Here is an 18,077-nt window from a genome sequence, read left to right on the forward strand (position 1 = left end):
AAACATTGCAATGAACGAAATAGTTTATAAAAATCATGCTTTTATCCAGAGTAGGCAGTGTGACTTTGCACTCGTATCCAAGTGAGTTTTAAAATTTGCTTGCACATTTATTTTCGGTTTGCACGTAGGGGAACAACGGGCAACACGGACAGGGCGGGCAAGATGGTCCGTTGCTCATTTCTATATAAACCATTGAAATTAACACAAATTATTGATGCCAGTTACATACCAACAGCATTCTGGGAGTTTCGAGATATTATGTAGATTGAAATAATACTTAGTTATTTGAGTAATAATAAAAATAAGCTCACTCTCAACAGCAAAGCAATGTGATGTAGTTTTTGCCGTGCCGAATTTAAGCTTCTGCTGCGGTAAAACTTCAGAAAAATATAGTTTTCAATGACATTGGAATAATTAAGCATATTTGAAACATGTGGGTGAAGATAGTTTAGTGAAAATATGATTTTTTTGGAAATCACATCGATCCAAAAAATTGTTTGCCTCTTGGGCAAGACGGTCAGTCGTAGTGTTCGCAAAATGGGCAGTCTGAGAAACGACGATAGCACCATTAAATATTGTTTCTTTCAGCATTCTTAGCACGTGAGATGAGACTTAAAGTCATTAACTCTCATTTGAGATAAAAATCATCATTAGAAACTTTGTTGAAACCTGTAAATATGCTACATGTAAATAATGTGAATGATTCCATCTGCGCAGCGGACGGTAAGCTTTAAAAACGTGCTTTTTTGCGCAGCGCGTCGTCCCGTATAGAAAAGAAATTTGCTATACTCTTTCATAGGGCCGTCTTTCCAGCACAGCCGGTCCGTTTCATGTGCACGTTGTGAAATAGTGGTTTTTCGAGACTGTTTTTATTTTAGTGGAACCTAATATAAAATCACTCTTAAAAGGAAAGGTTTGCATTATTTCATGAAAAGCACTAGTCAATGTCGAATATTATGAATATCGTTGGTTGCAATGTTGTGTTTTGAGCAGAATAATGAATGATTTCCTTAGGGTGACCGTCTTGCCCGTTGTTCCCCTAAACCCTACTAACAGTGCATTACACTTGAGTTAGATTTGAGTTGAATACTGCATAACAACAACTGCATAAAAATTTAATTGCGATGAAATTCGCGCCGCATCTGCTGCAACAGTTTGTTGCATTGTCATTTGAAAGCATAAATACGATCTAAAAACAAAACTCATCGCGTCACATCATCGCCTGCATCGTTTAAACTTAATCGATCAGAGTGTGCGGTGCAAAAAAACTTAAACTATCGAGAGGAAGCAGATTCAAGTTGGATTCAAATCTGGAAAAGTGTTACTCAGTTCAACTTTGCACGAGTTCATGCCATCACTGCTTTTATCTTACACTACCTATAGGCTATGATAGATTTTTATTACAAGATGTTTGAAGTTAGAATCGAAACGGTATGTCCTTGAATATTTCAATTGTTGTTTTTTTTTTATTTCCATCGGAACGTGGAATTATAAATTTAAATGTTTCTGTCCTGTAAACTATTACAATACACAAGCACGAATTGAATAATCATTCACTTTCAAAAGTATATACTCTAATGGAGGCGGGATACAGTAAACATCCGGTCAATGTCACAACAGATAAACGTTCTGGTCGCAGTAATTAGGTCTTACAGTAAAAAAAAATGTTTCTTTATCACAACGTCTTAACTCTGGGTTAGTGGGTTCGTTTTTAACTTACGCAACCAAGATATCTTATTTATTAAAACTAAATTTGAAACCTAAATTTTCAATACAATGTTAAGCAAAGTGCATTCGTCCTAACGTATGCAATTTGATAATATTCCTGAAATCAACCGTAACATGGAAATATTTCGATAACTCATTACGTAATGTTAAAAGGCAAGTGGAATTAATTTAATAAAACTCTAATAACATAAATTTAGAAGAAAGTTCCTTTTTGTGAATAAAGAACGAAAAATCACTTGCAAGAAAGGGCTATAATGTAATTATGATTCCAAAAAGCAGTTTATTTCAAAGAACAAATTATCAATTTGAAACCTCGAAACGAAAAAAGAAAACGAAAATAACTATTAATGTTGTACATATCGTTATTTGAATATTTATGAATATTCATGAGCTAGTAGCGGAGCATAACCGAGTGACACCGGGGTGAACATTTTGGAGAAATAACCATAGCACAGAGGGTTAGTTTTGGAGGAAACTTGACAACAATTAGTTTTAGGCGTAATTACGCTGAAATATTAACTTATAGCAGTTATTTATAAAATGACTATAATAATTGAAATATAAAAAATATCTACGCGGCAGTGATATGTAACGTTTTTTATCCAAGGTGTTAGGTTCCTTGTCAAGAAAACTTTAAAAACTGATAGCCACATTTGATGAGAAAAAACTCCTACGCATATGCCATAACGTTAATCTACTCAGTTATTCAACTTTTAAGTTTCTTGAATACTTTTCTCAAAATTGCTTTTACTCTAAGTGTATACCGCAGGCTTAAAAAAAAGACTGTAGAGCGACTGTATACTGTGCTGACGACTTTTCTCTCTTTTCACTCTACTTATTCAAAAGGCGGAAATATGAAATAGCTTATTCATGAGGCCTCACCAGTGGTGGGCACCGCTAATCGAAAATCTAGCGACGCTAATCGCTAAGCCGCTAACCGGAAAATTTAGCTCGATAATCGCTCAACGCTTAATCCACATTAGCTGAATTTTCGCTAATCGCTAATCGCTAGCTTATTATTATGTAAATAGTCATATCGCTATATTTATTGCTCGTGTTTTGTGAAATTTGGACCACTTTGATCTTTTGTGGTAAAACAAACGAGAATAATTACTTCTTAGAGCTATTTACAATAAGAGGTTCACAAAACGGAGTAACAAAAGTTATTCATCTTGCATTAAAAATAGATACTTTAAGGAATGTTTCCATAAAAATTCAATTACTATCTCAATCCAAAGTTGTCATAATTTCAAGCGCATTGCAATTTACAAAAGTTTTTGGTGTGCCGAAAATTCAGTCTAGACCTTGAGCTTGTTCTTCAAAATACTCCTGTGGCTTGTAAGATAACTGGAACTTCATTCTAGGGTAAAAAGTATTTTGTTTGTTTTGACATGACAGCCAAGTTTGCTCATTTTGAGGATGTCCTGTTGGCTTGGTTTGTGCTATTGACAGCCTGTTGATCGGCTGCGAATGTTATCGACTCCCACTTTTTCGTTTCTCCTTTTTCTTAGGTCGGTGGCATATTGAGCATGAGCATGAGCATGATTGACCGCCCGCGGTTGCTACTCCGTTATTGCCAGATCAGCTGTAATTACACAGAGAACCAACAGATGATGCCCGGGACCAACATGCATCCTCAATATGTAAAAACTGGAGATCTTAATCTACATGTAAGGCAATACCAGCGCCGGCCGCATCCGAATGCAGGTCAAAGAAGGAGTTTGTATGGGAATATGTTGACGTGATACTCGCTTTATTGGAAGCCGAGAACACCTCTGCACTTCCACGAGAAATCACTGGGATGTTGGAGAAAGGGCAGGGTATACAGCAGGGTTCGTTTTGGTAAACTATTCACTGATTGCGAGTGTCGGGTTCTTTAGACCAAAAGTCGCGCCTACAAGTGCATTACATCCGCCACGAAATTCATAATGGTGCTTATTACGGGAGTCACTTCACGGTGAAATCAGAGTGAAGTGAATAAAGTCTTATTACGGGACTCACGTAAGTGAGAAAAACGTCGCAAAGTGACATCTGCCGCGGAATCTGGGTTATTATGAGTGTCATATCAGTGAAATGAGAACGGAAAAAGCGACGATTCGCGTGGGATTATTTCACGACCATTTTAACGGTGAAATGATTCCACGAAGATGTCATAAGTCTTAAAGTTGATTGATTTGTGATCTCATGGTTAATATTGGATTTATTCTTCAGTAACGAAACGAATCAGAATTTGATCCGTGCTTTAAAGCGGTCAAATTTTCATTTTGTTGCCCGATGAAAAAAATGCAAACTAGTTCAGGAAATTTTCGATACCGAAAAAAACATTTTTTTTTATGCCGAATGTTTTAGAAATGCAGAACACGTCATAACACGTCTGGTGTTATCTGAAAAAAAAAACGGAAAAAACGACTTTCTGGGACTTGAAGATTTTTGAGCTGGGAAACAATCTCATTTCATTTGTCCTATTCTCAATTTCACTTCACTGTCAATCTCACTCCACGGAGGTGATTTTTGTCACCTCACTTGAGGTGGAATCGGGAATAGGTCTGAAAAAGTGAAGTGAGCGTGAGAGTGAAATATATTTCACCGTGAAGTGACTCCCGTAATAAGCACCAAATGTCTTCCGAACTTTTTCAGTTTGATGAAATAACACCGCAATAATGAGCATACGCAAAGATACTGGACTTAATCGGGCATCTCCTTGTAAGGTGATCCTCTTTATACCGAAAACTATTGCGCGTCGTTGATTTATCTGTAGAATCTTCAGTGTAGATAATACGACCTCATGGAATGTATCGACGCGGAGTCTTTTGGGGTTTGGTCAACCGGACATTTAGTTTTCTACCTTACAGATCGTGTAGCGACGTCTCTCGTATAGGCTTCGTCTGTTCTAAAAGAAAAAACGCTACGATACCGCGAAAAACACACCTGAAAAACCTGATGTCACGAATATTTAATGAAAAAAACCTAAATTAATCCACCTAGCGGTCAGACCCAGCCTTTCTCATTCAAACTATTATTTGTAAAAAGAGATTTACATGAACGCTTCAATCCAATAAATGTATATTCACTCTTTAGGTTCTAAAATATTGATGTTGTAATCTATACATATAAAAATGCAGTCCGGGTTGTCTGTCTGTTTGATCCATATAGGCTCGAAAACTACCGAACCGATCGACGTGAAAATTTCTATGTAGGGGTTTTTGGTCCCGATAAAGGTTACTATGATAGTTTGAGACCCCTCCTTCTTCTGGAAAGGAGGGGTCCAATACAAATGAAACATACATTTCTGCACAATTCAAGAACAAACCAAGCAAATGAAACCGAGTTTGGTATGTGGATGTTTTAAAGGGTAATAAATATGTCCATAATGGTTCGACGCCCCTCCCTCTTATGGAAGCACATGTTTCTGCACAAATTTCTGCACATCTCGCGAACTAATCAACTAAATGGAACCATATTTGGCAGGTCAATGTTTTTAATGGTAACAAATATGTTCCATAATCGACCTCAGGCAACATTTTGGATTGTAAGATAGCAACTTCCGGTTTCTGGAAAACAGCCAAAAATGGACGATTTCCACCCAATATAATAATATCCGGATAAAGAAAGATACACAGGATCTAAATTCGACCACAGATACCATTTTGAATTCCAAGATGGCGACTTCCGGTTTCGGAAAAACAGCGGCAAACGACCAAATACCACCCAAAAAGGGGAGTATTTTTGGAATCGTAATGATGCACTGGAGCCACAAATCGACTTCAGACACCATTATGAATTGTAGGATGGCAACTTGTGGTTTCTGGAAAACAGCCAGAAATGGCCGAATTCTGTCTAACATGAGTATCTCCGGATCTAGAATGATACACAGCGGCTGAAATCGTTCAAAGACCCTATTTTGGATTCTAGGTTGGCGACTTCCGGTTCCTGGGAAACAGCGTAAAATGATCGAATTACACCCAATGAGTGTTTCTTCAACCAGAATGACGCTCAGAGGCCAGAAATTATCTTAAATACCATTTCGAAATCCAAGATGGCGACTTCCGGTTTGTGAAAAACAGCCTAAAATAACCAAATCCAATATGAGTATCTCTGGAACCAGAATAATGCAATGAGCTAACAATTGACCTCAGGCACCATTTTGAATCGCTAAATGGCAACTTATAGGAAACAGCCGAAAATGACCAAATAATACTCAACATGGATATTTCCGTAATCGAGATGATGCATAGAAACCAAACATTGACCCTTGACACCATTTTGAATTTAAAGACGACCACTGTTAGTCTCTGGAAAACAACCAAAATAACTAAATACCTCCCAATATGAGCATTTCCGGTGTCAAGTTGATGCCAGAAAATTTGCTGAAAATGACCGAATACCACCCAATATGAATATATTCAGAATTAGGGCGATGTACAGAAGCCAAAATTCGAGGATGTTGTCATTTCGATAAAACCAATCATTTCAAACGATTTGTCTTTTGACTTTGATCATATCCTATGGCCGATTTGTCGTGCATTTGCAGACTTCAAACAAACCGCAAGGAATCAATTAACTTGGAACTTTCAAATAGTACGACACCACATTTAAATTAAGTTGAGGCCACATATATCGATCAAAGCAGGTATAGTTTTAAATAGTCTTTCAATTTCTTTTCTTTCCATAACTTTTGAGCCACATATCAAATTGTTATGAAGTTTGTTATTTGTAAGTTTGAGAGATGACTCGTTCGTATGACACTAGTTATGTTCAAATAAGTCATGTAATCTTTGAGATAATAGACTCTCGTTGTTTTATTACCAATTTAATACAAATTTAATTTAATTATAATCAAATGAAATGGGAACGTGTAGGGCAGCCAAACTTTTAAACCACGTGTTCAATCATAATTCATCAGTTAACCCTTAACTAGCCCGCTCATCTGATAATAATAATCAAATCGGTTGTGTAGTTTCTGAGATAATGAAGTTTCGTGATTGTCACAAGTCGGCACATTACAAATGAAGTTACAGTTCGATTACAGTAAAATTCAATAGGGTCTTCTGAGGCAGCTAGACCATTCATTTGACACTAATTTTGTGGAAATCGGGTCGCCCATCTCTGAGAAAAGTGAGTGAGTCCAAGTAGTCTTCGGAATATGTTCCTTTGCATAGCTGGATTTCACATTTTCAAACATAACAGGCAAAGTTATAGTCCGACTGCAAAAAAATATGGGGCAATTAGACCTTCCATTTGACACTGATTTTATGAAAATCGGTACAGCCATCTCTGAGAAAAATGAGTGAGATTAAACAGTCTTCAGAACACGTTTCTTTCCATAACTTTTGAACCACAATTTCAATCTTCATGAAATTCAAAACTTGAGGGTTTTCTAGGTTGCCCGTTCTTTTGAAACCAATTCTGTTCAAATCGGTTCAGTAGTTTCTGAGATATTGATGTTTCATCATTTTCACATTTTTAAACATAACCTCTAAACTAAAAATCCGATTACAATGAAATTCAATAGGATCTTATGGGGCAACAAGACCTTTCATTTGCAATTAATTTCATGGAAATCGGTCCAGCCATCTCTGAGAAAAGTGAGTGAGAATAAAAATCTGCACATACACACACACATACACATACACGCATACAGAAAATGCTCAGCTCGTCGAGCTGAGTCGAGTGATACATGCCATCCGGCCCTTTGGAACACTTTTATACTTTCGGTTTTGCAAGTGATTGCTATACCTTTCTAGGAGAAAGGCAAAAAGGTGAATCCGTCTTAGTGCCCAGAGTTAATGAGATGAAGAAAGTATAAATGAGCGGGACAAAGTTTGCCGGATAGCTAACCTCTAGCAAGCTATATACGATTTCAACACGACGTACCGATATATAAGCTATCAATCTCGTGAATTCTATGCGCGCCGTACACACGGGTAACAACGAAACGTTATTTTTCTTAGGTCGGTGGCATATTGAATACAAAGCAAATCGTTTCATATATGTTTCCATTGTTGATATTATTCCCCACGTAAGAAAAAACCTGCTTCGCACCATCTCACTTTCATTATAGCATCGGCTTTACTGTCGTGAATCATAATCACCTGACATCCCGCTCGGAATTGTGCCGAAGGATGTCGAAGATTATAGGCTTTCATTAACGGCAGCTTGGAAGAACCAACAGACATATGGAGATGAAAAATAACAACCCGCTTAGCATTACAGGTGTGTGCTGTCGTGAGTTACTGTCGGGTTATGTACCGAACGTACGGGGAGCAGGGAGAGCTGTCCAATGCAATGACAGCCGAATTAGTTGACAACTCACTGTCATGGATATACAGTCTTTTTCAGAAACTTGGCATACCGCTTAGAGCAATTTTATTGCTTTTGTTTTAAAACTGAGAAAATTTTCTACTAACTAAAACTTAAAACTGAGAAAATTTTCTACTAACTAGATTTCAATTTCAATCAGGTTGAACCGAGATTTACGGAAAATGTGACAGTTGTCTGAGCACTCAGTGGTGCTATTCGCGGCAAATAATTACCAAAATTCGGCAAAAATATAGTTTGATAATGAATAAGCTTTCGAATTTGCGACTTGGAAAAATTACAAATACATTTTGGAATTACTTTCCACTGTCACGGTGTTCCAAATATTGTTATTATAAAATAAAATACGCCATCCAAACTGTTAGTGCCAGTTGGTTTGTATTACTGTCCTGCACTTCTGGACCAAATTTGAAAATCATCGTTGGACTAATTTTTGAGTTAGGCCCTTTTAAAGTATTAGGGAGGATTTCTCATACAAATACACTTAAACCACCCCCCCCCCCCCCCAAACGAACTAATTAGTAATAATGCAAAGAAACTATGAATCGTACGGGTAAATTACCAATATTAAATTGAATAGAACAGTTGTTTCTTGTTTTAACCTTGAAAAATCTCTTTATTTAGGTTGCCGCGAAATTACCGCGATATTTGAATATTTTCTATTTTACCGCGAATTTTGAATTTTTGTACCGCGATTTACCACTGTCTCTACTAATGAATATTAGATTTGAATACATGAGCTAAATAATGTCCGAGCAAACCGGATAATTAATTTGGGATTCCTGTGAAAATTTGTAATCTTAATTTTTTTTTCTATAAAAGTTTATCAGTTTTTGTATACTCGACTAAGTTTTTTTTCTTGAGACCACTGCTACCATTAGTTAGACAAATTGTGGTATACTTCGCGTTACTTTTTATGCACTGTCAGTTCGTTCCATCTTTAGGGGTATTCGAGATAGTCGCTTTAATACTTTGCATTTCACCTAAAGAAGGTATGACTTTTTTGATGCAGTTCCTTACGTTCATTAGTCCAGCAGATCATATCTCGTTGAGCATAGTTTAAAGTTCCAAGAAAAGTGAAGAATTTGACAAGTGAAAAAGCGGTAATTTATAAAGCGAGCGAAATCTATCGTGAAACCCCGATTTTACAACACACAGGTATTTCATCATTCTGCAGTTTACAGTTTGAGGGAAGCGAAATTTACGAGTTTACACCTAGAGCGAAGTGAAAATTGGCCGGGACTGACAGAATATAAACGCGCTGAAAAGTCAAGTTTCCACCAGCTGCTTCCTTTTTTCCACTAGGTGTGCATGCGTAAAAAAGGAAGCCCAAGTGTGAAAAAATGAACATTTTGTATGAGGTTTTTGCTTTGCTTGAATCCTAAACAGGGCTTTAGACCAGCGGTTCTCAACCTTTTTTTGTCCGCGTACCCCTTGGCGATATTTTCCAAATCAATTTTACCCTCTGGCTTGGAATGTTTTCGCAGACTGGGAGAGAGTAGTGGTAGGTCATGTTGTGGTAGTCTAGTTCAGATTTCAAATTGAACTATGGTTTATTTGATTACCACAGTCATGTTTCAAGAGCAAGTTTGAACAACGAACGAAGTATTAAAAAGAAGAATTATTCTGTCCGCCATTATTGATTTTTCATTCGCGTACCCCTAGTGGTACACGTACCCCAGATTGAGAACCGCTGCTTTAGGTGAAAGGACACCTTTTCCAAGGATACGAAGTTTTCGCTGAAACAATGTTCTGCATTAACACAGTAAGTGTTCCGAAGTTGCTACTTAGAAAATACAGAAACGACATGTGTCAACTGTCAGTTTACATATTTTTTTGATACCTATACGAACAGTATCCAGTCAGTAGGCCAGTAAACGTACATAGATCAGCTTTATTTATACTGAGTAGGTTGCGTGTGATTCTATTGCATGGTGTAATGAATAGTTCAAATGGTCTAGCTTTGGAGGAAGTCCTCCAGTTGGCATCAATCATCTCTGTTTCCCAGTCTCTGAGCTCTGATTTCAAACAAGATGTAGATACGCCAAAGAATGGCTGCAGCCCAACGAATGTAGTTAAAGAACTTAGACTGACATGTTCATGCTTATATGGGAGCTGCTTGACTATCTGAGAAAATACAGATATTGGCACACCTATATTTCCTAGCCAAACAGATATTTGTACATGTTAAAATAGCATTTACTTAAGCTTGAAAAACTGTGGGCCCCTGTCCCATTAATTGATGATGACATTGATGACCCCAGCGCACAGTGGCCCAGTAAGGCAATAATGGAGCTTATATCCATAGCGCCTTACACCTTCATCCTAGCTCAATAGTGTCTTCGGAACAATTGTTTATATGAATGACCCGTATAATCGCAAATTATTAAACATTATGAAGAGTTTCCTGTACTAAAAATAAAAAATTAACTTTTTTGTGTTAAGAGAAAATTTTTTTTAGGAAAGTTGTAGGAGATTCAAAAATATGAATCTTTGTAAAACAAATGATAATCTTATCTAATTTCGGTACAAAGTTATGAAGTATATTATATGGAACTTACTTAAAATTTAGTTTTTTGTACTTAACTTTGTACAACTATTTGTATTAGTTGTATTTTATACGAAAGTGTTGTTCGGAGTAATTGTTAGAGCACACAAAACATACATTTTTGCCAAAGAACATACATCTCCAGGGCTTTTCCTTACAAAGTTCTATCATATTTTAGCTTATTTTTCGAAAACTTCTAGAAAGTATAGGTTAAAAAGAGGCAAATAGAATCATCAATCATAACAATATCGCACGCTAGCCTGGGGGCTAATGCGGTCTCGATCAACTAGATTAGTTGAGAGAATTCGTTATCGATATTGTTTTCGGCACATTTTGCATATTGTAGGATAAGTACAACGATACACCGTGCCCCAGTGCTGAGTCGAGAAAATTTCCAGCTCGAAAAGTTCCTCGACCTGATCGGGAATCGAACCCGATATCACAACCGTGTGGGAGCTAGCCGACCGACATCGCTAACCACAGAACCACGGGGACCACCTCGTAACCTCATCAATCATAACACGACTTCCATTTTACGAAAAAGTCAATGGTTGGAGTTGCGCTATTAGGTCGATGGAAAATAAACAAGATAAAAACCCGTACCCGTATGGTTAAAAAAGGATAATAGAATTGTTAGCTTACTATGGCAATTTACCAAAAATTTAGCGCGTTGTCAAAATTGCGTTCAGTATGACTATTCAAGTCAACTGACTCAACTAAACACAACATTGGTAAAAATAGTAGAGTTGTGTTGCTCTCAGCAATAAAGAAATATCAATTACTTTGCTTATTCTTAACAGAATTATGTCACACATCAACGAAAATTCAATTTTTGCAGATGAACAGTTTGGATTTCGCTATGGGCATTCCACTACTCATCAATTGCTCAGAGCGGGAGCCTGGCGTGGTTGGTAACATCTCCGCCAACCACGCTCGACGCCTGGGTTCGAATCCAACCACCGACATAGGGTGTCGATGGTTGTGAGGTGGCGTGATCCACTCACAACCAACCCAACTGGTCTAGATTCAATCCTAGACCGATACCGGGAGATTTTCTGAGGCGAAAAATTTCTGGGATCACGCCTTCCATCGCATGAGGAAGTAAAGCCGTTGGCGCCGGTCCGTTAATCAACGGGTCGTGAGTTGGGGTTCTGGGTGGAGTCGCCTCCCCGGGCGTCGGTGATTGGCACAACAATAGTGGCGGAAATAGACCGACGGAAAATAAGCGAGAATAAAAAAAAATTGCTCAGAGTTACTGATATGATACGAGCTAACAAATCTGAAGGTTATTCCACAGGAGCTGCTCTTTTGGACATAGAAAAAGCATTCGACAGTGTTTGGCATAAAGGTTTGATTGTGAAATTGCAAACTTTTAATTTTCCAATTTTCCTTATCAAAATTTTGAAAAATTATCTTACTGATCGAACTCTGCAGGTTGACTATCAGAATTCAAAATCTGATAGATTTCTTGTCAGGGCAGGTGTGCCTCAAGGTTCAGTATTGGGCCCAGTCCTGTACAACATATTCACTTCAGATCATCCTGATTTGCCTCCAGGATGCACAAAGTCATTGTTCTGCGATGACACAAGCATTACCGCAAAAGGAAAAAGTCTTCGTGTCATATGCAGTCGATTGCAGAAAAATTTAGATATGTTTTCTTCCTACTTGCAAAAGTGGAAAATCTATCTCAATGCTTCTAAAACTCAAATGATAATTCTTCCGCATAAGACTCGGGCTTCTTTCCTCAAGCCAAACAATAATCACGTTGTCAAGATGAATGGGGTTATTTTAAGTTGGTCTGACAAGGTTAAGTACTTGGAACTAATTTACGATAAAAAACTTATTTTCAAAGAGCCAAGTGCATCAAATATACGAGATGTTTATATCCTCTCATTAACAGGAAATCTAAACTTTGTTTAAAGAACAAACAAATTTTTAGACCAGCAATGCTTCATGCAGTACCGATTTGGTCAAGTTGCTGTTCAACAAGGAAGAAAACGCTCCAAATGATTCAGAATAAAATTCTGAAAATGATTTTGAAGCGTTCTCCTTGGTTTGGTTCCTTCGAACTACATAGACTTACTGGTGTTGAACATTAGAAGCTGTCAAATAAAATTATTAACAATTTTCGACAAAAATCGTTGCAATCCTCAATTTCTACGATAAGCTCTCTTTATAGCCAATAAGTTAGCATTTAAGTTAGTTGTAACTTTACTTCCCTCTCTTGACAAGTAGGTTTAAATCCCTACAAATGATAAGTCCTAATTGCGAAAGCAAACAAATTCTAACAATTAAAATTACAAATTTCTAACAGTGTTGAGAAGTCACCATTTGTGATTGGACACACATACTCATTATTTACTAATATTTACCATAAATACTTAAGCTACTAACAAATCCCCCCCTTTGAAAAAAATCAGTCACTTTGCAGTTACTCATCCTGCAAAGCGAGTCGATAACCTAAAAAATTAATTAACGAAACAAGTCATCATTTTCTTTAGATGTCATTTTCAATAAACAAAACAAAATTTGAGAAAATGATAGCGAAACCTACTATAAACTCAATATTTTAGTTAATCTGAAGAAAATTACAGATTCCTCCATCATTATAATCAATCGCGAAATCTGCTCCTTTCATACCTAAACCGAGTCTCGAACAAAACTGATAGTAAGGCGTCGTACACAAATTATGTAACGCTAAAAATCTAGATTTCAAACCTCCTCCTCCTTATGTAACAAAAAGTAATGTTCGATATGACCCACCCCATCAAAATGACGTAACGCTGAACAACCTAACCCCCCTCCAAATTTTTTTTGTGCAAACATCACAGTTACGTAACCTTCTACTATCCCCCTCCCCTTTATGTAACAATAGTTAACGCAGGCTAACCCCCCCCCCCCTCATGCGTTACGTAATTTGTGTTCGACCGTAGTGTAGTCCGCACAAATGACATGTTGGTGACCTTCAAGGGAAGATTCATATTCGTATGAGGAATGTTTTCTGTAAATGGTCAGAAATGCTGAAAAAAACGTCGAAAAGCCGGGGCTTAGAGCCTTATACAAACTTTTAGCAATTGTCACAACGTGGTTTGTTAGAAATTTTCTACATTTACTTATTTTCAACTGGGTGATATTTATAGGAGAAACCAAAAACGTTTCTTATTTTATTTTAAATTGTTACCGCGAGTCGTATTTTCATCAACACATTCATGAATATTCTTCGTGACAAAGTTCTATAATAAATAATGCCAAAAGCTAATTTTTAATGCAATCCCATTTTAATGGAGAAAGTATATCGCCTACCCCTTAAAATTAGGTTTTAGATAGTATTCGTAAAATTATAAATATTTTAGAAACACAAAAAAAATATTTTATTGATTTTTTTAAGCGTCTGTCTGGTAATGCGTAACTTTTGTTGCAATTTTGTTACAAAATATATGGAAATCAGCAAGCAAGTGCAAATTATCAAGAAAAACTTCTAAATCATATTATGGTTCAATTATATAACATACTACTCTCGCCGCTTTTGGCAAGCATTGCCTACGTTTTTGTGAGCCAACAAACTTTATGTGCCCGTCACCATTAATCCTTGGTAACTTTCGGAAAAAGGATGCGGTTATAGACCATTTCTTGATTCTTCAATTAACATCAATTGATATGGGGACTCTTTTGAGGCTATTCGAACGTTAGTTTCATGAAATATGTGACCTTATGAAACTGAACTAATCTTTTCGAAGTTACTTGATTGAAAAAGGATAGTTACTAAAATTCCGCGAAATTTTTAAAAAGATCACCTATTCTTTCATAACAACATTTGACATATTCCTTACAGAAGTCAAGCGAAATAGAACCTTGGTGCTACATTCCGATTCGGAACTTGACCTTCTGTTTATTTATACACAGACTTCGCAGCCGACTGTTTAGTGTACAGGACAATTGCGGGGCTAGCGTTACGATCCTACTGACATTAACAGTCTCTCCTGAGCCGAGACTCGAACCTACGACGACTGGCTTGTTAGGCCAGAATCGTACCTCGAGACCACCTGGGAGACCTTACAAAAGTCACGGTGACTAAAAAGTAACATGATTAAAGCCCAATGTTTACTTTTTCTGATATTTATTTAAACCAGAAGAGATGATTACAAAAACCACTGCGACAATGTTAATAACTTATAAGTTTTTTCAAAAGGTCACAAATTCTGTGGAACAAAACTTTTGACAAATATTCTCTTACAAAAGTCACAGTGACTAACTGGCAAACTATTCCTATGAAGGTCACTATGAATTTATCAGAAAAATTTAAATGTACCTCTTAATGACTTAGTGACTATTCTAAGACAAAATACCATTTCTGCTTCAAATTATCACCGTGACTACTTAATAGAAAAAATACTTTCATTTCACAAGTGGAATAATTTCGTCTGTGACCCTTCAGAGAAGAATAAATAAATTTTAGTTCAATTATCACAGAGACAAAATAAAAGAAAAAATTGTTTTATAATCATAGCAAAAAGTTCACACATGTTTTTCTATAAAAAGTAATGGTTACTCGCTTAGAAAAACTATTTCCATATTATTTTAAAAACATTCGGGAGACAATTGTAAGAAAAAAGTCCTATTTTATTAGTGACTTTCGTGCGGATTGGGACGCCTAAAACACTCGTTATTTTGAGACTTTTGTTTTTCGGAATCTTGGAAAGAGCTTTTTTTGGTCGACGTGAGCTTAGGTAAATGATATCAGGGTAACGAGAGTCGGTATTTTAGTTTACTGACCTCGGTAATTTACTGTTTTATGGATTTTTCCAGCAAACAAGTTTACGGTATTCCGGTAAACATCTTCGGTTTCCGATTCCTCGGTATTTTTTTTGCGGTACAATGGTAAACGAAAATGTTTTCAAGGTAATGATAATGTCCACGTGGACACGATATTTTTTCCAAAAAATAGAAATCTGCCAAGAAAAAAAATTGGCCTGCAATAAAAAATGTACAGCTGTTCTGGTTTTAGAGTCGTTGTCAGTTGTATTTGTGATGAATTTGGCTTCTAAGATATATTTTTTTATTAATCATTTTCTTTTGTTAGCAAAGTTTTTTGAGGCACTTTCTTATAAACTCAATTTCGAATTTAGTTTGGTCTTTAGTCTCATCCATCTATCAATCCACTTTTCACTAAATTTGGAATCATTTTGTACTTTGCCCTTTTCTTTCAGAAGGCTTCTATTCTTCAACCATTTGGCTGAATTGAAATCATTTTTTATTTGACCTTTGCCTCTCCATGCAATTAATTTATTAATTGTATGGAGAGGCAAAGGTCAAGTAGAAAACGAATAGAAATTGGCTTTTCTAGACATCAGTGACGTTGTTTAATTGTTTTGAACAAAATTCAGTCCTTTTGAAAGAAGTGTTTTCAGATGCTTCATGCTACATGTACTAGAGTTTTTATGCATTTTAAATTAAACTAGCATGCAGTTTTTCCTTGAGTTTGGTATTTTTTCTGGTTCATAGTTGCTCTTTCAAGTTATTAGATTTGAGATCAATTTTTTGTTTTAGAGGCGTATCTCCATTTATTCGAACAGTTTTGTATTTAATTTGGAATTTAATTTCTGTTGAGGCCTCTCCGTTGTTTTACGTTTTTAAGCATTTTGGCTGAATTTTGATTACGTAAATTTCTGACCGTTCTATTTTTATTTTCATACTTTTTAGGCCGCGTTTGGAGCCATATTTTTCGGTATGTTCCTATGCGTGCGATAATATGTATAAAAGTTTAGGAAATAACAATCGACTTCCATTTGTTAATTAGTTACAGGTCAATTTTATTCTTCCTTACTATTTTCGTTTTTGGTCTCAACTATTTTTAAAAGTAATTTTCTTTTATTGGACTACATTTAGATATTTTTTATGCTTAGGAAAGGTTTAATAAATTATAATTGCTTCATTTTCAGTTTTTCCTACCTCCACATTCGTTTTTTGAATTTTTGTTTTGTTTTCCTTAACGTGTTTGTAGTCACTTGAAGTTATATTCAGAATTATTTTCTTCTCTAACTTCATTTGCACATTCGTTGTTTTGCTTTCGTCTCGATTAGGCGCAAATTGTTTATCTCCGTTGATTCGCAAAATAACAATACACGAGTTATCGTACGGTTTTTGTTTCGATTAGTTCTTGTGCTGTGCGATAACAATAGCCTGCAGTTTATCGGCAGAAACATCTTCTGCACACTGGCAGGGGCAGGCTACCCCGCCAGTGATCTGATACGCAGCTGATATATCAGCAAGAATAATTCTCCCGCACCGCTGTTACCCCGCTAGCAGCACGGACCACCATACGATCGAGCGAGTGGAAGTCAACTACAAGTGGCATCTACAAGGTCGAGTGTAAGATACGGCCACTGTGTCACAACACGAAGCTGGATCGTCATTGTTTGTTCTGCGGAGACACTCTATTGATCCTACTATCAGCCGTGAGGTCGTGACTTAGACGTTCGGTGAAGTATTCACTTTAGAATTTTTATCATTATTATTAATATTATTAGTATTATTGTTATTATTATAATTATTATTATTATAATCATAATAATAATTATTATTAATATTATTATTATTATTATTATTATTAATATTACTATTATTATTATTATTATTATTATTATTATTATTATTATTATTATTATTATTATTATTATTATTATTATTATTATTATTATTATTATTATCATTATTATTATTATTATTATTATTATTATTATTATTATTATTATCATTATTATTATTATCATTATTATTATTATTATTATTATTATTATCATTATTATTATTATTATTATTATTATTATTATTATTATTATTATTATTATTATTATTATTATTATTATTATTATTATTATTATTATTATTATTATTATTATTATTATTATTATTATTATTATTATTATTATTATTATTATTATTATTGTTATTATTATTATTATTATTATTATTATTATTGTTATTATTATTATTATTATTATTATTATTATTTTTATTATTATTATTATTATTATTATTATTATTATTATTATTATTATTATTATTATTATTATTATTATTATTATTATTATTATTATTATTATTATTATTATTATTATTATTATTATTATTATTATTATTATTATTATTATTATTATTATTATTATTATTATTATTATTATTATTATTATTATTATTATTATTATTATTATTATTATTATTATTATTATTATTATTATTATTATTATTATTATTATTATTATTATTATTATTATTATTATTATTATTATTATTATTATTATTATTATTATTATTATTATTATTATTATTATTATTATTATTATTATTATTATTATTATTATTATTATTATTATTATTATTATTATTATTATTGTTATTATTATTATTATTATTATTATTGTTATTATTATTATTATTATTATTATTATTTTTATTATTATTATTATTATTATTATTATTATTA

At 34.7% G+C, this 18,077-nt stretch overlaps 1 protein-coding gene across 1 annotated transcript in view; it reads left to right on the plus strand.

Annotated features, from left to right (window-relative positions):
• The window catches only part of LOC129722348 (homeobox protein koza), a 34,886-nt gene that overhangs the window by 1,232 nt on the left and 15,577 nt on the right, over positions 1–18,077 (plus strand). The window lies entirely within an intron of this gene.

The sequence above is a fragment of the Wyeomyia smithii genome, chromosome 2, assembly GCF_029784165.1.
Source record: "Wyeomyia smithii strain HCP4-BCI-WySm-NY-G18 chromosome 2, ASM2978416v1, whole genome shotgun sequence".
In the NCBI taxonomy this organism is placed as follows: domain Eukaryota; kingdom Metazoa; phylum Arthropoda; class Insecta; order Diptera; family Culicidae; genus Wyeomyia; species Wyeomyia smithii.